This window comes from Hyperolius riggenbachi, chromosome 12 (assembly GCF_040937935.1).
Source record: "Hyperolius riggenbachi isolate aHypRig1 chromosome 12, aHypRig1.pri, whole genome shotgun sequence".
Classification (NCBI taxonomy): Eukaryota; Metazoa; Chordata; class Amphibia; order Anura; family Hyperoliidae; genus Hyperolius; species Hyperolius riggenbachi.
In genome coordinates this window covers 171,522,936-171,547,348 of record NC_090657.1, presented here as the reverse complement: position 1 = coordinate 171,547,348, position 24,413 = coordinate 171,522,936, and the positions used below count along the sequence as shown (strand labels likewise).

Genomic DNA, 24,413 nt, shown 5'->3' with positions numbered 1-24,413 from the left:
AGATTGCACTTGAGTCTCCAATGCCAGCTACTTCTATTTCTCACCATTAAATCCAAATCAAACCACACTGGAGCGTGATCCGAGATAGTAATATTCCCTATATGGGCCGCTTTGACTCTATTCAGAAAATATTGATCCAAAAATAATATATCTATCTTAGTGTACACATTATGAACCCCCAAGAAAAAAGAATAATCCTTCACAGAAGGAAAAAGTACTCTCCACACATCTATTAGATGCAAACTTTCTAAGGACCTTTTTATTGATTTATTAGCTACTGCTGAACAAGCCCTGGAACCTGATGACACATCCATCTTAGGATCACAGACCCAATTGCAATCCCCACCAAAAACCAAACACCCTTCTTTAACCACTTCCCGACCGCCGTATATACAATTGGCGGCCGGGAAGTGCACCCCGCAAGGACCGCCGTATTGACAAATGGCGGCGGTCCTTGTAGGGGCATGGGCGGAGCGATCGCGTCATCAGTGACGCGATCCTCCGCCTCCACCTGGCGCCGCTCACCCGCCGCAACATCCCGCCGGCCATACGGAAGCGCCGGCGGGATGTTAACCCGACGATCGCCGCATACAAAGTGTATAATACACTTTGTAATGTTTACAAAGTGTATTATACAGGCTGCCTCCTGCCCTGGTGGTCCCAGTGTCCGAGGGACTACCAGGGCAGGCTGCAGCCACCCTAGTCTGCACCAAGCACACTGATTTCCCCCCCCCCCCTACCCCAGATCGCCCACAGCACCCATCAGACCCCCCCCCCCTGCCCACCCCCCAGACCCCTGTTTGCACCCAATCACCCCCCTAATCACCCATCAATCACTCCCTGTCACTATCTGTCAACGCTATTTTTTTTTTATCCCCCCCTGCCCCCTGCTCCCTCCTGATCACCCCCCACCCCTCAGATTCTCACCAGACCCCCCCCCCCAGACCCCCCCACCCCATGTACTGTATGCATCTATCCCCCCTGATCACCTGTCAATCACCCATCAATCACCCCCTGTCACTGCCACCCATCAATCACCCCCTGTCACTGCCACCCATCAATCAGCCCCTAATCTGCCCCTTGCGGGCAATCTGATCACCCACCCACACCAATAGATCGCCCGCAGATCCGACATCAGATCACCACCCAAGCGCAGTGTTTACATCTATTCTCTCCTCTAAACACCCACTAATTACCCATCAATCACCCCCTATCACCACCTGTCACTGTTACCCATCAGATCAGACCCTAATCTGCCCCTTGCGGGCACCCAATCACCCGCCTACACACTCAGATTGCCCTCAGACCCCCACTTATCAATTCGCCAGGGCATTATTTACATCGGTCCTTCCCTGTAATAACCCACTGATCACCTGTCAATCACCTGTCAATCACCCATCAATCACCCCCTGTCACTGCCACCCATCAATCACCCCCTGTCACTGCCACCCATCAATCAGCCGCTGTCACTGCCACCCATCAATCAGCCCCTAACCTGCCCCTTGCGGGCAATCTGATCACCCACCAACACCAATAGATCGCCCGCAGATCCGACGTCCGATCACCTCCCAAGTGCAGTGTTTCCATCTGTTCTCTACCCTAAACACCCACTAATTACCCATCAATCACCCCCTGTCACTGCTACCTATCAGATTAGACCCCTATCTGCCCCTAGGGCACTCAATCACCCGCCCACACCCTCAGAATGCTCTCAGACCCCAGCCCTGATCACCTCGCCAGTGCATTGCTTGCATCTATTCCCCCCTCTAATCACACCTTGAGACACCCATCAATCACCTCCTGTCACCCCCTAACACACCTACCCATCAGATCAGGCCCTAATTTGCCCCGTGTGGGCTCCTGATCACTCGGCCAAACCCTCAGATCCCCCTCAGACCCCCTTCCGATCACCTCCCCAGTGCATTGATTGCATCTATTTTCCCCTCTAACCACCCCCTGAGACACCCATCAATCACCTCCTGTCACCCCCCTAGCACTCCTATCCATCAGATCAGGCCCAATACAACCTGTCATCTAAAAGGCCACCCTGCTTATGACCGGTTCCACAAAATTCGCCCCCTCATAGACCACCTGTCATCAAAATTTGCAGATGCTTATACCCCTGAACAGTCATTTTGAGACATTTGGTTTCCCGACTACTCACGGTTTTGGGCCCGTAAAATGCCAGGGCGGTATAGGAACCCCACAAGTGACCCCATATGAACTCACCATACTCCTAACGGAATACCTTGGGGTGTCTTCTTTCTAAAATGGGGTCATTTGTGGGGTTCCTATACTGCCCTGGCATTTTAGGGGCCCTAAACCGTAAGGAGTAGTCTTGAAACGAAATTTCTCAAAATGACCTTTGAAATCCTAAAGGTACTCATTGGACTTTGGGCACTTTAGCGCAGTTAGGGTGCAAAAAAGTGCCACACATGTGGTATCGCCGTACTCAGGAGAAGTAGTATAATGTGTTTTGGGGTGTATTTTTACACATACCCATGCTGAGTGGGAGAAAGATCTCTGTAAATGGACAATTGTGTGTAAAAAAAATTAACAAATTGTCATTTACAGAGATATTTCTCCCACCCAGCATGGGTATGTGTAAAAATACACCCCAAAACACATTATACTACTCCTGAGTACGGCAATACCACATGTGTGGCACTTTTTTGCAGCCTAACTGCGCTAAGGGGTCCAAAGTCCAATGAGCACCTTTAGGCTTTACAGGGGTGCTTACAATTTAGCACCCCCCAAAATGTCAGGACAGTAAACACACCCCACAAATGACCCCATTTTGGAAAGTAGACCCTTCAAGGTATTCAGAGAGGGGCATGGTGAGTCCGTGGCAGATTTCATTTTTTTTTGTCGCAAGTTAGAAGAAATGGAAACTTTTTTTTTTTTTTTTTTTTTTTTGTCACAAAGTGTCATTTTCCGCTTACTTGTGACAAAAAATAATATCTTCTATGAACTCACTATGCCTCTCAGTGAATACTTTGGGATGTCTTCTTTCCAAAATGGGGTCATTTGGGGGGTATTTATACTATCCTGGAATTCTGGCCCCTCATGAAACATGACAGGGGGTCAGAAAAGTCATAGATGCTTGAAAATGGGAAAATTCACTTTTTGCACCATAGTTTGTAAACGCTATAACTTTTACCCAAACCAATAAATATACACTGAATGGTTTTTTTTTTTTAACCAAAAACATGTTTGTCCACATTTTTCGCGCTGCATGTATACAGAAATTTTACTTTATTTGAAAAATGTCAGCACAGAAAGTTAAAAAAAATCATTTTTTTTCCAAAATTCATGTCTTTTTTGATGAATATAATAAAAAGTAAAAATCGCAGGAGCAATCAAATAGCACCAAAAGAAAGCTTTATTAGTGACAAGAAAAGGAGCCAAAATTCATTTAGGTGGTAGGTTGTATGAGCGAGCAATAAACCGTGAAAGCTGCAGTGGTCTGAATGGAAAAAAGTGGCCGGTCCTTAAGGGGTAGAAAGCCCTAGGTCCTCAAGTGGTTAAAACTCCCCAATTGTTCCAAAACCAATCTGAAAAAGGTAGCCTGTGCTCCATTAGGTGCATAGATATTCACAGTGAAGAAAGGATCCGCAAACCAGGGTTGGCTTAGTGAAAAAATGTCCGTTCTTTATTAGAAAAATCCACATGACAGAAAATGTGCAATAAAATCACAGGATCGACTGACGCGTATCGGGCTTACAATCTGCCCTTAGTCAGTTGAGCGTTTATGAACTTGTTCATAGATATTCACAAATGTACAGTATAAATGTGCCTCATTAAATCACCCTTTAGAAAATATACCCAACTCATCACATTTCTTATCTAAAAAAACAAAAAGGGCAATTCTTCCTCACCGCAATCGCAACCCCCTTTGCTTTTTTAATTGGGGAATTTGAAAAAAAAACATTTGTCGAACATAGACAGGGGCATTCTCGGCATCTTATCTCCCAAGAAATGCGTCTCCTGCAGAAAAAGAATCTGAGGCTTAATTCTGAGCAACTCCATCCACAAGTTACCTCGCTTAACAGGAGACCCCAATCCTTTAACATTATAGGAAAGAATTCTTAAACTATCACCTTCTTGATACATTTACCCCACCCTCCACTATCTGAAATCAGAAGGAGAAAAACAAAACAAACAAAAAGTAAACCAAAAATATAAAATAAACCAACCCAACCCCCCCCCCCCCCCCCAAATGTCCCCTCAGGATACCTTCCTCCAGAGAATCCCAGTCTCCCAACCCATAGAGACACTCCCAAAAGAGATCCGAGAAGACTCAGCAGCCACCCTCCCATCACCTCCCCCTCACCAGTTTCATCTTCATCTAACTAACACACTCATATTAATCAGTAAATACTCATTTATATACTATCATTACTGCAGAAAAAGGAAAACTTTTTTCTTCTGCCACTTATCCTGTTGTGAAAAAGAAAAATCAGAACATCTCCAATCTTCAAAATCCACCAAAGGAATCTTTAAAGCAGGGGTCTCAAACTCGCAGCCCGCGGGACATTTGCGGCCCTCGATACAATATTTTGTGGCCCTCTCTGGCAAAAGCTTCCTTCGCTTCAGTGCTCCCAAGTAATCCGCCACTAAAGGAGGGCTGCAGAGCCCCCAAATCGCCCGGGGGGCAATCCGCTGGCATTTCCTGGAAGGAGCAGAGCTTTCAGCTTCAGCTCTGCCCCTCCTGACGTCAATCACCGCACGGATCGCCACCTCTCCCCGCCCCTCTCTGTGAAGGAAGAGTGAGAGGGTCGGGCAGAGGCGGCGATGTGCCGCGATTGTGAAATTCCTTATGTGGCCCAGCCTCATCCTGACTTTGCCTCCTGCGGCCCCCAGGTAAATTGAGTTTGAGACCCCTGATTTAAAGTCTCACAACACTTTTTAGATCATCTTTTGACTTTAAAGTCATAGACTTCCCATTCAAATCTGGACTCAAACTAAACAGAAAACCCTCTTGATTGAGCCAAAAAAGCCTCTTGATTGAGCCAATTAGGCTAAGTTTGCAAAGCCAGATATATCAGGTTTAAGGCCAGAAACCCACTGGGAGCGCTTTGTAAGCGCTAGTGATTTGAAAAAGCTCTTGGTAATGCAATGCTATGGGGGATTTTTATAAAATCACATCACTCAAGTGGGATCACACCCATAGCATTACATTAGCTAGAGCTTTTCAAATCACAAAGCGCTCAGAAAAGCTCTCCTAGTGGGTTTCTAGCCTCACTTGGTGTTTGATGCACACACTCTCCTGTTATTGAAAAGCTGACAGATCTCTCTCTAATCAGATTCGATCAGAGAGAGATCTGTCTCTTGGTCATATCTGCTCATCACCAGATGCAGTGGCGTAGCTAAGGAGTTGTGGGCCCCGATGCAAGTTCTACAATGGGGCCCCCCACGCACTCTATACATAGCAATTGATACGACGCACCAAAACCTGCCAATGGCAACTACAGAGTCTGAGGTGCAAGAAGGGGATGGGGAACAGTTTAATAATTACCACTATTCAAAGTATCTATAGAAGTGAATATTATGGGCACAGGACCAATAGAGAGATAATACTGTAGTTAAGGGAGGGCCCTTCGGGGCCCCGATGTGGTCGCAAACTCTGCAACCCCTATTGCTACGCCCCTGACTAGATGTATGGGCACGGTTCACACTCAGGAACGCAAAATCGCAAATTGCTTTAAGCAATCACGATTTTCATTCCAGTGAATGATAATCATGACGCAATCAGTGGGAAAATGCTGAATGTAGCGTGATTGCGCAAATGCACCACAATCGCTGCAGTGAGAGTAATCTCATAGGATTGCTTGTGTAGCCGCCCTTTTTCCTGATCGCCAGTGATCAGGAAAACGCGAATTGTGAATGGGCCTTTAGAGTGGGTGTGTTCTCAGGGCTGAGGTGCAGCACAGTATTCTCACTCAGTTCACCTTTCTACACTCCCACAGCAGCTGGAGATGCACACAACATCGCACATAATGAAAGTCTATGAAAGTCTAAGGCTGGTTTCACACTGGTAACCAGCGTCAACGCCTGATGCACTGTATCGCAGCATCAAAAACGGGAACACCATTTGTGCTATTGCGTAGTGTTCCCCTATGGCCGCCAGCCAAGCAGCAAGTGACATGCGCTTGCTGTCACTTCCTGCTTCCGGTATGCGGAAGTGTATTGTCCAAATATGCTTCTGCGACGTTGCATCGGTGTTTTGTTTTTTTTAAGATGTACGTGTCACCTTAGACTAACACGACTTCCGGGCTGACGCAGCTCGCCGCAGAATCCGCACTGTAATGTAGTTCTGGCCCTGCGTCGGGGATGCAAGAAAAACGTTTCTTGCGTCGCGCTGTAGTGTAGCAGTATGAAAGTTTCCATAGACTTTCATTGCATGGCGGTGGGGTGCAGGTGTGCACCGCCTCGGTGTGAAAGGGCTTTAAAGGCCACAGCTGTCTTCGCAATGTAATGTTTTAAAGTGTAACAAAGTGAAAAGCGACACTTTCTAGTTATGCGCAGAATTCATATTATTGGGATTGGCCGGAAGAGCCGTCAAGTTTCCAGAGTAACGCTGGTGGTAGATGTGAGGTGGTGGGCGTAAGATGCAGTCACCAAGCGGTTGTCTTGCAGGATGATACTGACAACTATCCCTCTTTTGTAAGCAAGTCACCTGTCCCTGCGCTATTTCACTGTCCCTGTACTTGGCCCGATGTACAGATTACCATAAATAGGTGGTTATGTTTTGCTATATGATATGTCCAGTCTCTAGAGCTACGTACAGATGTGGCAGCTGATGGAGACTCGTGTGAGAATCTATCATGGCGTACGTGGACTAAAGGTGCTCAAGAATTCGGGCACGGGGTAATACCGATAGTAGAATTTAGTAATGCTACGCATATTCTACCATGACCTTAACTAACCTAAGGTCTGGGACCCACAAGAGCGGTTTTGGTTGCGTTTTTGGATCGTGACAATCGCTGGCGATGTCAAAAAATGCTATGCCAATGGTGGTGATTCCACTAAGCGATTGTGATTAGGGCTGATTGCAATTGCAGGACATGCAGCATTTTGAGAGCATTTGTGCTCTAATGTTAAGGATTGGAGTGCGGAAATGGCTTCTACAATCGCACACAAAATGCTAGTGATCGTGATATTCAACAAGTGCGCAGTTCCGTCATCCATCTGAAAGAGGTCTAGCTTACCTCCCCCACCAACGTCTAACACTTACTTTTCCCCTACCTACCTAACATTAACCTACAGTCGAAGTGTGGTACGGCTAAATAATAACCGAATCCTCCGAGCCTGGTCACTTGCCTCCGCTGATGTTCTGCATTTCTGCAGCTTGGCTGTACTATAACCGAGCAGCCGCCACTATTTCTGGTGCTGAAATTAACCTCTCGGTGCTTGACTATACTATAGCCAACAGCTCATAACTGCAAAGCTGCCACAATCGTAACTCCAGCTTCAGTCACCGCCACATTCCCTGCTACTAGCCATTGTGGGCTATGGTGGTAGCCAAATCACCAGGTGTGCCATACGGCCAAATTCTCTGCTTTGTCAGTATGTGTATACTTCCCCAAACATTGCCTAAAGATCCGACATGCCGGATCTATAGTGCCGTGTGTCATCCCTCCTCCCCCTCTATAATAACAGACACGTTGCTAGCCAGCTAGCACCTATTCAGTAAGGAGTTCTTGGGCAAGACTCCCTAACACTGCTACTGCCTGGTGAGTGCGCTCTAGTGGCTGCCTCGCAAGCGCTGAGAGTCCGGCAGGAGAAAAGCGCTATACAAATACTGGAATTATGATTACCGGTATATATTGCTGTATATTGGTATTTAGCTCTGCCCTCCTAGTGATGTCACAGTTTGACTGTTTAGCTATGTGGAATTCTCTTACAGCATTCTTGGAGACCTGTAGTTGTTTCTACTGGCTTTGAAACACAGAGTAAATAGACATTCCGCAGATATGCACCTGACAGCAGTAAAGATGTCACCACCTGTGATGAATTTCAAAATGGAAATCAGGTTGAGGAAAGATTGTATAATGTGCAAACCCTGACTACGGCTAAGTGCACACATAACATAGCATGAAAGGCTGCGCTTTATGTCGTTTCATGTTATGTTGTGTGCTTTTGCATTAGCAATTTTTTTTTTACCGCAGATGCGTTTTACAAGCGTTTTGCGTGTGTTTTAATGCGTTTGCGATTCGCATGTACAAAACACATATGCATTTTTTTATGCGTTTTTCTTTTATGTTTTATGCAAATCATTAGGAAGACAACAGGAAGCGGAAATACATCATAAAACAATAATAAAAAAAAAAAAAAAAAAAGAAAGAAAGCATAGGAAAATGCATGTAAAAACTATACCATTGCATTTCCATTGACTTTTATTATGTGCGTTCTTGCTGCATTTTATTAAGATTATGCAACAAAACCAGCGTTTTTGAAAATGCACGCATCAAAAAGGCATATGCGTTTTTGATATGTGTTTTTTCCTGCAGCCCATAGACTTCCATTTGCGGCAAAAAACGCAGCATTTTCCGCAACGCTAGCGTTTCTGCTATGTGTGCACCTAACCTAAATAGGTGGGTTTGATATGGCTGTGTAAAATTTAAAGCTATAGGCTTGCTATACACCAGCGGTTCTGGATGCTTGCCTGGCTTACCAAGGGTGAAAAGGGATAATTTGCATATTCAGTAGCAGTGCATTTTGGGTAACCACAAATGTTCACTTATAGCTGAATTATTGCAGATTTCCTTCTGTTTTAAGAAGGCAAACTACACCAAGCTTTGCTTTTTTTAGTAGGAGGGCTTTTTGGTCCCTTTTATCCCCCTATACATTCCTAGTAGTTTGGGTCACCCTGAGCTATTTGGTTACTCTGTTAACCTAAATAGTTTGTCACTTTAGAATATTGAAAAAAAATAAGCAATTTTAATCATTGTTATTTTCACTATAGTTCCTTGTCTCCGAAAGCTAATATTAAGATAGATTAGCACAAGAACAAGTGTGAATATGGGTTAAGCTTCCCACACACGGATTGATTTGTAACCAATCGGGACAGCATTGACTCCTCCTCTTGATCAAAAAATGGGAAGGCTGATTGAATTATGATTGATCAGATGCCCATACACAAAAATCGACATCTGAAAGGTCACATAGACCAGGGTCAATCTTGGCATTCTCCGAGGTACGTGATCGACCCAAAATGTACACCAAGCTGGGAAAATTCTCCTGCATCTCATTAATGATCTCTGCTGAAATCCAGATAAAGGCGAGTGTAGTGGTGAGGGAGTGACTGTATGGCTGCCCATACACCGCAGGCCGATTCCCGATAGATTTTATGCTGAAATCGATCAGTAATAGGCGTTGTGACACAGCATCCATTACCTTGCCAGCCTGACGCTGCCCTTCCCCCCCATATCAAATGTGCCCCCCGGTGCACAATATTTTACCTGTCCATGTCCGGCGCTGGCTCCGGGCTCCGTCCATACACGTGTCCCACCCATGTGTACGCTGGCAACCACATGGGATGGGTGTTTGGATGGAACCCGGAGCCAGCGGAGTATAGTGCATCGGGGAGGCTCATTTGACGTAAGGGTGACAACGCCGGAGGTTTCATCTCACTCGTCCTGATATTGCTTGCTGTTACCGTTGTGCACCCATTCGACCACGATAGCTGGACGTCCTGCAGCATGTCTGGTCGACTTGTTTAGCATTATTTATCCGATTCGATAATGATGGATCGGCACACCAAGTTTGTAGATCTATGACCAGCTTAAGGGTAAGGTGTTTGTCTTGCTAAAATATGCTAAAAAATGTCTCTCTGCACTGTCTCCGTAATTTGGGAGGTATGTGACAAACACACACGCTGGGGTCTGATAACATGTCCTAATCCATCACCTCTAGTCTCATCTTTGGGGATCGTTGGCTGTCAGGCAGGAATATCTGGATCCGTCACTTAGTTCCCCTTCAGCTGCTTGCACTCTGGAGCGTTGTGTTGTACATTCTACAAAAACAGGATCACAGCCGAGGGAACTGTGGCATTGTGCAATGTGACACATGCAGTGAAGCATACAGTGCATAAAAAGTATGCTTCACCGCAAGTGTAAACACGCATGTTGTTCAGAAGCATATAGCATGCCTCACTTTATTCCTATGGATACCGCCACACCAAAGTGAACGTACCATTAGAATATAATCGCATCGCGATTGCCATGTAATTATATTGTGAATTGCAATGCAACGTGTCAGTACCCTCCTCCTACAGAGGACCTGTAGTGAAAATAGCATAATGAATACAATTGTTTGTTTACAATATTCATTTAGGGCCCTTTTCCACTAGCAATCGCAATCACAAACGACAGCGATTGCTCATTAATTTTGTTATGCAATTGCGATTTTTCATTTGCATTGCATTATCCCTCTTAAAATCGCTCCAGAAAACATTTGCGATTTGCAAATCCAATCACTATAGTGGAGAATACTTCTCATGATTTCAATGATAAAGTAGCAACCCTAGCGATTTTAAAATCACTAGCGATTTGCGATTTTGCGATTCAGCTGTGGAGTGAAAAAGGCCCTTATAGATTATTTGTGTATCATATTAATTAATAGATTTACTCAGCGTTTGCCCATTGTGAAATCTTTCCTCTCCCTGATTTACATTCTGACATTTATCACTAGTGGTGACATCTTTATCTGTGATCTGTGCGGAATGTTTGTTATGCTGGATACACCCGTTGAGATTTCCCGTTCGATTCCCGGGATCGATCGAATCGATTATTTCCAACATGCTCGAATCTGATTTCGATCGTTTCTGCCGTCGATTTGCATGTTAAGTATGCCAAATCGACGGCAGAAACGATCGAAATCCGAATCGAGCATGTTGGAAATAATCGATTACATCCTGGGAATCGAACGGGAAATCTCAACGTGTGTATCCAGCATTACTGAGAGTTCTATACACAGAGGGAGATACCGCTTGCATGGCAGTTGTAAAAAGCCGTTATTTCCCACAATGCAACATGATTCACAGACAGGAAACTGTCAGGACCATGGCCATGACATCACACTGTGGGAGGGTTTTTTACCACAATATCAGCCATACAGTCCCCCCTGATGATCTACAGTATTGGAGAAAAGGCTTTCTCATGGGAAAGGGGGTATCAGACAGCTACTGATTGGGATGAAACTCATTCCTGGGTTAAATTTTCCTCTTTAGATAGCAGGTTGTATCTTACATAAAACATTAATCCACAATGGATTTTTAAATTATTCTAATAAACTACGAGTCTTAATGGAAGTGGTACGGATTGAAAAAATGTATTTGAAACTTACATGGACCCTGTTGGTACATAACCCGAATCCTCGTACACCTCCTTTATATTTTCTGGTGCTGTTCTACCTTCTCTTGTAATAATATCAGTCTTAAGATGGCCATACACTGGTCGATTTAACATCAGATCGACCAACAGATAGATCCCTCTCTGAACAATTCTGATCAGAGAGGTATCGTATGGCTTCCTTCACTGCAAACAGATTGTGAATCGATTTCACTATGAAACCGATTCACAATCTGTGGAGCCGCTCTGGGCTCCGGCTGGCTTCACTTTACTTCCTGCCGGGGGAAGTTTAAACAGTAGAGGGCGCTCTACTGTTTAAACTTCCTGTCCGGACAGGAAGAAGTGAAGCCTGACGGAGCCCAGCGGAGAAGGAATAGCGGGGACACGCGCCTGCGGAGCAGGTAATGTATTGCCGCTAGTGGCGGTCGTCGGACATTCGAACACCGCTATCGACGCACCCCCGACCCGCCGGCGATCGAGCGAAATCTTCCGCACGTACGGATTGGCGGGAATGATCGATTTCGGATGGAAATCAGTCGTTCGGTCAGCGTTTGTGCAACCATTTCACAGCAGATTCAATCACAGTGATCGAATCTGCTGTATATCGGCGGGAAAAGATTTATTTTTTGTTTATTTGCTGTGTTTAATATCTTATAGCAAAAATGTTTTGTTTCATACCACTTTAACCAGGCAAACATGAATGAGTACATAGGAATATTTCACATGTACACTTTGTAGCCAGCAGATGGAGCTCCCATGGAAAAGAGAAGGCACAAAACTGGCTAGTTACCTGGAAACACTCTCTTTTACACTTCAAAGTGTAACCAGCGTGCTGTGAGAGGAACATGGAGCTGTGCATAGAGAGAAACTTACCCAGGGGAGTACCGCCAGTCCCTACTACCACTAACCGCCATTGTTAATTGGCTTTAACCTATTTTGGTTCCTGGACGTAGTTTCTACGTCCAGGAATCATGCGCGCTACCGCGCGCCCCCGCGGCCGATCGTGCACGCGCACTCCCGGCCGCGGATTCGGTAGCCAAGGAATCAATGTATCGGGCTACGAAGCCCGATCATTGATTCCTCTCCCCCGCTGAAAAAGCGACAGCTCCTCTCGGAAGCTGCGCCTTTTCTGGCCGTTCCTTCCCGATGTGTCACTCTAAGCGCGTGCTACGCTTAGAGTGACGTCATGTAAACAAACTCATGGCCGCCATCTTGTGGCCAAAAAGTAATACTACATCTGAAAAAAAAAAAAAAAAACAGAATTAACACACATTTACATTATAAATCTATTGTTTACCTCCCACCCTCCCAAAAGTACCCTAATAAAATTTTTTGTATAAAAAAAAAAAACCATTACAATAAAAAAAACAAAAAACATGTAAATATTTACCTAAGGGTCCAAACTTTTTAAATATCAATGGAAAGTTGAAATATTTCTATATTTTTTTTATTTTAAACTTGTAAATAGTGATAGATGCAAAATGGAAAAAATGCACCTTTATTTCCAAATAAAATATTGTCGCCATACATTGTGATAGGGACATAATTTTAACGGTGTAATAACCGGGACATATGGGCATATACAATACGTGAGTTTTAATTATGGAGGCATGTATTATTTTAAAACTATAATGGCTGAAAACTGAGAAATAATGAATTTTTCCATTTTTTTCTTATTCTTCCTGTTAAAATGCATTTACAGTAAAGTGGCTCTTAGCAAAATGTACCCCCCAAAGAAAGCCTAATTGGTCGCGGAAAAAACAAGATATAGATCAGTGCATTGTGATAAGTAGTGATAAAGTTATAGGCTAATGAATGGGAAGTGAACATTTCTCACGTGAAAACGACGGAACCTGAATGGGTTAAAGTGAACCAGAGACAAAGCATCATCATGTATTTTACCATATATATCAGTGGGAACATGACAATAAACACCTACTCTGCTCTCTGTTTCATTCTTTAATGCACAGCTTGCTTCTTATCAGCCCTGATAAAATCCCCGACTGAGCATTCAGTCTGGCTTAGCTATAATGATTCCTGAGCAGAGCCAGCAGGGCTTATTTGTTACTTTAGAAAAGGACTATTGAAGCTAATGCAATCTCAAAAATACAAAAAAAAAACTTAATGAAAAAGCTTTATTGACACGTAGAAAAGTATAAAAACACACAGTTCTTCAATTTCAAATGGTAGATCTTCAGAAACACATAAACATAGTTTGGTTTGGCTCAATAAGTGGTTGTAGTTTTACAGGTATTTAATTTCAAGGCAACGACACATGTTCGTTTCGGGCTTTTATATAGATTTGTATGTGCCCTTCATCAGGCCGTGATACCCAACTCTGTGTGGCTCAACCAAAGGAAAAAGGACCAAACAGGCATCAAGAACCATATACTGGGGGGCGTCTGAGCTCACCAGACGCACAAAATGACCTTCCCAACGGCGATAAACAGGCGCTGCTTGACCTTCCCAACGGCGATAAACAGCGCCTGTTTATCGCCGTTGGGAAGGTCATTTTGTGCGTCTGGTGAGCTCAGACGCCCCATAGTATATGGTTCTTGATGCCTGTTTGGTCCTTTTTCCTTTGGTTGAGCCACACAGAGTTGGGTATAACGGCCTGATGAAGGGCACATACAAATCTATATAAAAGCCCGAAACGAACATGTGTCGTTGCCTTGAAATTAAATACCCGTAAAGCTACAACCGCTTATTGAGCCAAACCAAACTATGTTTATGTGTTTCTGAAGATCTACCATTTGAAATTGAAGAACCGTGTGTTTTTATACTTTTCTACATGTGTCAATAAAGCTTTTTCATAAAGTTTTTTTGTATTTTTGAGATTGCATTAGCTTCAATAGTCCTTTTCTAAAGTAACAAATAAGTCTTGGTGGGCAAGGTGGATTGCCCCAAAAGAGGACTGTGTTTTGATCCTTCACGATATAAAGGATTACACCCAAAGATATTTTCTATAAACAGCCAGCAGGGGGCAGGCTTGGGCTTGAAAAGACACCAGAGAACACAGACTCCGCTATAAAGATTCCTGAGAAAAGCCAGACTGAATGCTCAGTCGGGGATTTTATCAGGGCTGAAAACAAGCAGGCTGAGCAGTGAAGGATAAAACAGAGGCGTACATTTGAAATCGGCGCCGGTAGACTTGGGCGCAGGATACAGCGGTATATGGCTGATCCTGCTTCTGCACAAGTCCGGGCCGATTTAATTACTATTCCCCCTCCAGGCCGACATGGATAGTGGGGGAATGAAATAATTCGGCTTCCAGCGATTGCTGGAGGCCGAATTATTATGTTTTTAAGCAACTTCGGCTCTGTCTTCTGACGGAGCCGACGTTACTCACTGAGCGCTTCAATAGGAATGATTCCTATTGAAGTCTATGGAGGCGCCGGCTGCGCCCAAATATAGCAGCGCTGAAAAGCACTGCTCCGGTTTTCTCTAATGTTCCCACTGATATATATGGTAAAATACATAAGGGTGCTTCGTCTCTGGTTCCCTTTAACTCTGAGGAAGCCAATTAATATTGGCGAATTGCGATAGCGGTAGTGGGGACTGGCGTTACTCCCCTGGGTAAGTTTCTCTCTATGCACAGCTCTGTGTTCCTCTCACAGCACACTGGTTACACTTTTCTTTCCTCTCAAGCCTTCCACATGCTGTTTGGTGGTCTCATCACCACAACTCCTTATTTAGTTCAGCTTATTTGTTTTGAGATGGTTCACCTCTTTAGGGATCTATACTTCCCATGCACAATCTCCAATTTTCTCATACTGTTTGCTATTTGCACATTGTAATATTTGTGTGGTCGCCAGTACAAGCATTTTTGAGGTTTGACTCTGTTTACACTTGAGATGCACAAAGCACTTTATGGGCCATATGCATTTCACTTTTTCTCCTGAGTTATCTCCTAGGAGATAATTTTTCATCTTCTGTTTAAAACAACTTTTTATCACTTTGCAACTAAAAAAGTACCAAAAAGTCGGTGCAATCAAAACTATTTTGAGCATTTTCTTGCATGCTGGTGGCTTAAAAGGCATTTTATTGATAAGTTTAAAAATATCACCTAGGAGAAAACTCAGGTGAAATAGTGAATTGCATAAGGGCCCATGAAGCGCACTGGGTAGTCCGCTCATTTTATTTGTTACAACACTAATTATCCTGTTATGAGATGTGTGCCCCGCAACTCTTCACTTAATGGTTTTAATTGCTTTTAATCCCATGATGTTCAATATATGATATTTTTCTAGTATTCAATATCCGGTGTGGTGATGTATTTTTTTGAGGCCATGCTTTTCTCAGTGTACATAAGTAGTATCTGATTCAAAACCCTGGAACAAGCATATGGTTAATTTAGTAAAATCTTAGTCACCTGAGTCAGCGTACCTGATCTGCTCCATGCTTGTTCAGTGTCTATGGCTAAAGGTATTAGAGACACAGGTTAAGGAGGACTGCCAGGCACCTGGTATTGTTTAAAGGGAAGTAAATATGGCAGCCTTCATATACCTCTCACCTCGGGTTCCCTTTAAAGGGGAACTGTAGTGAAAATAACAATGAAACTGCATATTTTTTTTACATTCTGAAAATAAATTTAGGTGGCAACATCTCTACTCCTGTTAGGTGCAGCTCTGTGAAATGTTTAGTTACTGAGAGTTCTGATGCCAAGGCAAATAATACCTGGTCCCCCAAAATGCTCTGGGAGGAGAATTCTGCATAGCTAAACATACTAGGCTGTGACATCACTGGGAGGGCGGGGCAACATAACATTATAAAGTAATATATAAATATATAAAATGTTTATGATGCTGAAACCAGGATCGTTTCCATAAAAGCGGGTATCCTGGATTATTTACTGCATTCTGCTACATGTCACTACAGGGCCTCTTTAACTGTATTTTAGTTTGTTATATCTGTACCAAGTTGAATGTTTGGAGATAACATATAGCACCCTTGTTTAAAGAGAACCCAAGGCGGCATACTGGAATCTAATTGGACCCAGAGGCATGTTCCCCCCACCGCTCTCTGCCTCCGTTCGCTTCCTCCAATAGGAAGCCAAGCCGTGACCCAGGAAGTACTCCTGGGTTAACATCCTGTGCTTTTAAATGAGCTTATCTGCTGTCTCTGCCGTGGCAGTCATTTGACACAGGGAGAGATCAAATTACAACTTGTGATTAGACACAAATGAGGGGGAATTAAACAGGCTAAACTCTCTAAATTTATACAGGGCGCGAATCTCTATGTTTTCCTTCTGTCCTGTGGAAGAGTTCAGGTCCGCTTCAAGTAAAAACTCAGTATTAAGCAATAAACCCATATTGAGCACTAGAGGGCAGCAGAAGAAAGAGAATGGCGTGTTTCAGTATTCCCTGTAATTATGGTCCTAACATAAAGTAAAACCTGTCATTAGAGGATACAGAGGCTGCCATTGGTGACCTCATTGTGAAATTGCTAGTTGTACGTTGGTAATCCTCATCTAGCTGCACTGCTGGATGAGTTACTGACCTGGAACAAGTACACAGGTCATGAATACCTGAAGAACCATCTGCATACTTGTTCCAGGGGAACATTACGGGCAGGAGGTTATAATTATAAGGAAAAAGGACATAGTTGGATCATCCAGCAGCCAATCTAGGCATATGCTTAGGGCCTGCTGAGTGCCTGTGGGCCCTAGCTGATAACCCTGTGCAGTTCCTTTGTTTACTAAGAATGGTCAAATGGAGAGCAGGAGGAGCTTAAAAGGAAGTGTGAGAGCAATGGAAGCTGCCATATGTATTTCCTTTTAAACAATACCAGTTGCCTGGCAGTCCTGTTGATCTTTCTGGTCAGTAGTGTATAAATCACACACCTGAAACAAGCAAGAAGCTAATCATTTCAGATTTGTCCTAATCTACATCTAATCTACATGCTTGTTCAGGATCTATAGTTTACAGTGTGAGGCAGAGGCTCAGCAGGACAGCCAGGCAATGTGCATTATTTAAAAGGAAATAAATGTGGCAGCCTCCATATCCCTCTCACCTTGTGTTCCCTTTTCAAGTAAACCTGCGACTTCTGTAAAGGAAGAATTGCTTACTAACCTCAGGAGAGGAAATCTTCTGTATCTTAAAGAGTCTTTCTCCTCATATAGCAGCCCGTTCTAGTGCTGGGAACCCCGAAGAGTGGCCTCCATGAGCATGAGCACTAGCACCATCCAGCAGAAATAGCTGAGCCTGATCAGGTCCATGCTGCTGTGCAGGTGTACAGAGCTCGTGCCTGCAGGTGCAGAGAGCTCGTGCCTGCAGGTGCAGAGAGCTCGTGTTGGCAGGTGCAGAGAGCTCGTGTTGGCAGGTGCAGAGAGCTCGTGCCTGCAGGTGCAGAGAGCTTTTGCCTGCAGGAGCAGAGAGCTTTTGCCTGCAGGAGCAGAGAGCTTTTGCCTGCAGGTGCAGAGAGCTTTTGCCTGCAGGTGCAGAGAGCTTGTGCCTGCAGGTGCAGAGAGCTTGTGCCTGCAGGTGCAGAGAGCTTGTGCCTGCAGGTGCAGAGAGCTTGTGCCTGCAGGTGCAGAGAGCTTGTGCCTGCAGGTGCAGAGAGCTTGTGCCTGCAGGTGCAGAGAGCTTGTGCCTGCAGGTGCAGAGAGCTTTTGCAGGTGCAGAGAGCTTTTGCAGGTGCAGAGAGCTTATGCAGGTGCAGAGAGCTTATGCAGGTGCAGAGAGCTTATGCAGGTGCAGAGAGCTTATGCAGGTGCAGAGAGCTTATGCAGGTGCAGAGAGCTTATGCAGGTGCAGAGAGCTTATGCAGGTGCAGAGAGCTTATGCAGGTGCAGAGAGCTTATGCAGGTGCAGAGAGCTTATGCAGGTGCAGAGAGCTTATGCAGGTGCAGAGAGCTTATGCAGGTGCAGAGAGCTTATGCAGGTGCAGAGAGCTTATGCAGGTGCAGAGAGCTTATGCAGGTGCAGAGAGCTTATGCAGGTGCAGAGAGCTTATGCAGGTGCAGAGAGCTTATGCAGGTGCAGAGAGCTTATGCAGGTGCAGAGAGCTTATGCAGGTGCAGAGAGCTTATGCAGGTGCAGAGAGCTTGTGCCTGCAGGTGCAGAGAGCTTATGCAGGTGCAGAGAGCTCGTGCCTGCGCAGTAGTTCTGAAGAAACCAAGCAGGACGGTGCCAGTCTGCACAAGCTGTTGACAAGCCCTTTTTTGGGGGTCCCAGAGCTGGAATGGGTCTGCGGAAGTGAAGAGTGAAAGCCTCATTAGGATGACTTTAAGCTGATGCTGTGCTTTAGACCCCAGTTTACATTATACCATCTCTGCAGACTGTATTAATAATAGAGCTTCTGTTTGTTACAGATGTGACCACAGGGAAGCGCTGTATGAAACCGGAAGAGAGACTACAGCTGGGGCCCATCATAGAAGCATGAGAATCTCACCATCGTGACCCTCGCTGGCTGATTAGGTAAGGAGGCCATTACCAGCAATTCTCTCAGTGGTTGTAAAAACATTGTTCAGATCAAATAAAGAAGGATAATCACATAGGATCTTGCTTACAGTGTGTGGGCCATTAGTCGATTTACTGTTGATCGCTTAATCAACCCCCCCCCCCCCATCTTCATATAGCAAATCTGGTTGACCTATAGACAGCCAAGGAGCGTGTCTGTACAGCAGTCAATCTTGAGCTGTCACCTAAAGTTAATTACTAATGATTGTATCGGGTGAAAGTAATTGAACATCTGTACATGGACTCTCCAGGGTTGAGGAGCACTGAAGAACTTAAGTAATGTGGAAATGCTGGCCTGGATTTATCCAGACGTGTACTATTAGGTGGGAGGAGTTTGGAATCTCCGCCTTATTGTGTTATCAGATCTGAGGGTTGCTTGAGAGTTAGTCAATTAACATTTCACGGGAAGAACATACAAACTCCTTGCAGATAGGGTCCTGGCCCAGATTGGAACCAGCTGCGCTGCAGGACAACTACTCTGCCATCCCGCCCTAGCTGATATTTCATCCACATTTCCAACATCCACTTCAATCAAATCTGAGGCCTGGAACCCACTAGCAGTACGTTTCGAAGCGCTTGTGATTTGAAAAGCTCTGGCTAATGTAATGCTATGGGTGTGATCCCACCTAAGGCCCCGTTCACACTGCACGCGTTTCCAGCCGTGTTTTGGAAACGCGTGCAGGTGACCGACACGCACGACATCAGACATTGCATAGAGTGCAATGTCTGATGTTCACACCTGTGCGGTCCGGGAACGCATGCTGCACGCATTTTTTGTAAAAACGCGTGGCTGTCCCATTCACTTTTCAGTGATGGGATCAGCCACGCAACGCACACAAACGCGGATGGCGTGCGTTCGCATGCGTTGCGTTCCGCATGCGTGGCCATCCGCGTTTGTGATGTGAACGGGGCCTATGGGTTGTTATTTTAAAAAAAATTCCCTAAAGCATTACATTCGCAAGCGCTTTACAAATTTCTGGTGCCTAGAAAAGGCTGCTAGTGGGTTCCAAGCCTGACGGGGATCTTCTGACTACCACATGGTGAGCCAGATTTAAAAGGTTTATTGATGGAATGTGGGTCAGATTGAGGGCCCGTTTCCACTACTGCGGCGCGATTTCGACGGGAAAATCGCTGCAACGAATCCGCATGCGGTTTCGTTGACGTTTCTATGCGGATTTTCACGCGGAATAGCTCGTGGTTTGCGTAACGTGATTTTAATCATGTCAATGCCGGCATGCATTGACATGGGTTTTTAAGCAAAAACGCACGTGGAAACGCCGGGAAAACCGCAAGACTAAAACGCTTGCGGTTTTCCTATTACATTACTGACGAATCGCATGTGGGTGTGCGGCGTGCGAATTCTGATGGCCCTGCCGTGCAGATTTTTTTTGCACGACAAACCGCACAGAATACTGCACAAGTGGAAACAGGCCCATCCACTTCTATTGCTTAAGCGAATCTGCATGCAGGAAACGCATGCAGATTCGCTGTAGTGGAAACGGGGCCTCAGTGATTTTAATTGATAGGGTAGGGGGCGGATCTACAGTGTTGTGTTACTTTGTATGGCATAGATTAGCGCAGTGCTGGTGGCCGCGCGATTTGATTTAATTTTGCCCAGAATTCTGATGAAATCTAATTGAGACAGGCATTGGTGATTAGGGGTAGAGGTTTGTGATAATTTCACGAAAAGTACTTTTTTTGTTTCAAGGTTTTGAATTGTGGGTCTTATTTTCCCTGCTTCCGCGAGCAACAGTTTTGGTCCGACCCACTGATAGAATATGAACATAACCATTATTCTTTACACAGACCTGAATGTATTAAAGCGTTTACCTTCACATATAACCAACGGTGAGGCCAAAATTCTTTGGATGGCCGCAAGAAAATCAAGGCAGGGTTCACACTTAAAATTTGCATGCCAATGTGCAAAAATGCATTTACCGCATATCTGATGGAAGTCAATGGAGAATCACACTTCTGTTGGGAAAAAAAAAATATATATATATCTTGCAGCATAAATGTGCATATGGAATGCAAATTCCCATTGACTTTTAGGGTGCGTTTCCACTAGTGCGGTGGGAAATCGCCGCGGATTCTCCGCGGACGAATTTGCATGCAGAAGCGAAATCGCATGCGGTTGTATGCGAATTTTACCGCGAACTCGCATTCATATTTCGCATGGATGACGCTGTGTGCGAATTTAACCAGGTCAGTGCCTGTGTGCTTTTTCATTGATTCCATGCGAAATCGTATGCAAATTCGCATGAAAAAACACCATGCGAATTCCCTATTAAATACATTGTATGCGAATCGCATGCGTGTGTGCGGTGTCCGAATTCGGATGACTCTGCTGAGCAGATTTTTCCTGCACAAGAAAACGCTCCGTTTTCCTGACAAGTGGACACAGGCTCATTCACTTTTATTGGTTATGCGAATTTGCAGGCGGGGAACGCATGCGAATTCGCGTTAGTGGAAACGCACCCTTATTCTCTGCAGTAAGGAACATGCATGGAAAGTTGCGTATAAACATGAATTTATATGGTAAGAATGCATGTGAAAAAAATGTAGAATTGTTGGTAATTATGAATGAGAACCCTGCCTGAGGCGTACAAATTTGAAGCTCTGAACTTCAGCTGCCAGAGAGATACGTAGAGGGTACACTTCTCTTGCGCAGGCTGGCCACGAATGTCCAAAGTTAAAGGAGCCAGTAGCGGCGATACAGAAGACTGGTGGGAGCGATCTGTGCGGAGGGGGCTGGAGGAAGCCCCAGGTATGTATAAAACTTTTTGTTTTTATGGTGTCTGGTTTCTTTTAAATGTTGCTCTGCATAAGGATGGCATAGGCTATAAGAAGATTGCTGACACTCATAGAGCTAGTTCACAGCGCTCAGTTGTGCTGCAGAATATTTCTGCATGCCAACCCACTGCCCATACAATCCTATGGGCCTGTTCACAGTACTGCGTTATAGCTGCTCATGTTATTCCAACTCGCTGCATGTAGTCTGTTAATTAACATCTATGTCTAATGCCCATTGCAGTTCACAGTCATTATAACATGTGCAATATGCAACTGACCACTGTGAACCTAGCCGGAAACTGCAGCACTGTGGCCAAGACCATACAGCGTATAACAGGACACGTTCCACCGAGGCTTCACCATGTAATAAAATATTTACAGAGATATGAGCAGTGGATTCACTTATGTGAGATCCTGTATATATGTGAGTGGATGGTTTAGTGGATGGTGGGATTGGGGGAGGGGGGAAACGCTGTCAGTGAAAGTGTTCTGTCACCTCGGAAGGCCTGGTGTCTGGGGAACCATTGTCACCATTGTACTGTGTAATGTAATGTATACCCCAGCAGCGGTGGTGGCGGTGTTCTAGAATAGAGGCCTGCAGCACCTCTTGCCCCAGGTGTGCACACAGAGCGGTGTGGGGGCAGGGTGCAGTCAGAATAACAGGAGGGGCGGGGTGCGCGTTGCCCTTTGTTCTGGAGGGAGGGAGGGAGGGGTGCACACCTGGAGGGAGGGGAACAGGTTAGGAATTTTCAGGGTCAGAGAGGGAAGTGTACCTCCTGGAGGTGAAAGGGGGAGGGGGGCGCAGCTGCTTTAACGCTCACAAATAAAGGCCCCATTCAACCTCACTTATTGCCAGATAAACCTGTCCACCCAGATTGTCAGAGGGCCACTACAGCTTTCATCCTCACTTGGAATGCAGGCTGAGGTCAGACACAGAGGAGGACTACAAGTCCCAGGCTGAAATGGAAAACTGTTCATCAACTGATATCTGGTCACTTTTTTTGTGTGGGAGGACAGAAAAAGCAAGAACTCCAGGGCCCATATGCAGTTCATTTTTTTAACCTGAGTTTTCTCCTAGGAGATCATTTTCATCTTCTCTTTAAACTACATTTTCAGCACTTTACAATTGAAAAAGTACCCAAAGTTGGTGAAAAAGAAACTATCAAATTTATTTTCAGTGTTTTCTTGCTTGCTGGTGGTTTAAAAGACATTTTAGTTACAAGTTGTGAAAATATCACTTAGAAGAAAACTCAGGAAAAAGTGAATCGCATATGGCCCAGAGTGTCACAACCAGTGATTGCATAATAACGATTTTAATGGACAACTGAAATAAACGGGATATGGAGGCTGCCATATTTATTTCCTTTTAACCTTCCAGGCGGTAAGCCCGAGCTGAGCTCGGGCTATGCCGCGCAGGAAGATATCTCAGCCCCTGGTGGGGAGATTTGCGCACTTTAAACTGCTGTACACGCAGCTAGCACTTTGCTAGCCGCGCGTACAGCTCGATCGCCGCCGCTCTGCGGCGATCGCCCGCACGCAGCGGCGCAAGAGGGCCCCCCCCCGCCAGAGCCCTGCGCTGCCCAGACCAATGAGTTCCGGGCAGCGCTATGGGCTGGATCGGAGACGTCTGACGTCAGGACGTCGGCTGACGTCCATGACGTCATTCCGATCGTCGCCATGGAGACAGGAGAAGCCAAACAGGGGAGCGCGTTATATACGCGTTCCCCTGTTTGCTTTTGATGCCGGCGACGATCGCACTAGAGGGACACATGCGCCCTCTAGTGGTGTTTCATGTAGCTACCACTCTGGTAGCTTTACATGAAACAAAAAAAACAAAAAAAAAAGGATTTTTGCCTAAGTGGCAAAAAAAATTAACCGCCAGGAGGGTTAAGCAATACCAATTGCCTGGCAGCCCTGCTGATCCTCTGCCTCTAATACTTTTAGCCATATCCTCTGAACAAGTATGCGAAATATAAGATGTTTCTGACATTATTTGTCAGATCTGACAAGATTAGCCGCATGCTTGTTTCTGGTGTTATTCAGACACCACTGCAGCCAAATAGACCAGCAGGGCTGCCAGGCGACTGGTATTGGTTAAAAGGAAATAAATATGGCAGCCTCCATATCCCTCTCACTTCAGTTGTCCTTTAGGCTCCATTCACACTTGAAAGCGCAAAACGCTGACACTGCAGCGATTTTCCTGCGATCGCGTTTAGCGCTTCTATAGCATTGAAACAAATTGTCTGAAAATGGTGCAGGCTATGTGTTTGCGTTAATCGCTGGTGATTAATGCAAATCGCTGAAGTAAGAACGGGCCCGTAGGGTTTTAAAGCACTGGCGCTTTACCTTGTGTACTGATCATGACGTGACATCTGCTGAAGCACTTTACAGCATACAAAGTTATTGCACTACATTGCACTGACATTTCCTCAGGGGAGCTTACATTCCAATCCTTACTATACCCTAGTCCATCATATCATTATTATGTATTTATAAAGCACTGACATCTTCTGCAGCACTTGACAGAGTTACTTCACGATTGATTTTTATATAATCGATCACTGTTTCATAGTCGATTTTCGATCAGGGAGTGCTGGATCAAGCTACCATAGACTCATGCAAGGCTTAGCTGTCCGCGTTGATTCTTGCAGTCTCAGGGCCGGCACCCACTAGGAGCGCTTTTGCAGCGCTGATTTATCAGCAGCAAAGCACTACTTCAGTGGATCCCTATGGGGATGGTGCCACTAGCAGCCTTGCGATTGCAAAACGCTGCTTACAGAAGTTTGGGAGCGATCACAGAGCTATT

At 45.1% G+C, this 24,413-nt stretch overlaps 1 protein-coding gene across 5 annotated transcripts in view; it reads left to right on the top strand.

Moving 5' to 3' along the window:
- ZBTB46 (zinc finger and BTB domain containing 46) overlaps positions 1-24,413 on the top strand; it is a 215,531-nt gene that overhangs the window by 6,729 nt on the left and 184,389 nt on the right. For all 5 annotated transcript variants that reach the window (XM_068262362.1, XM_068262360.1, XM_068262361.1 and 2 more), the window contains exon 2: positions 18,667-18,772. The gene's annotated coding sequence lies outside the window, so the exon portion shown is untranslated. The remainder of the gene's footprint in view (positions 1-18,666; positions 18,773-24,413) is intronic.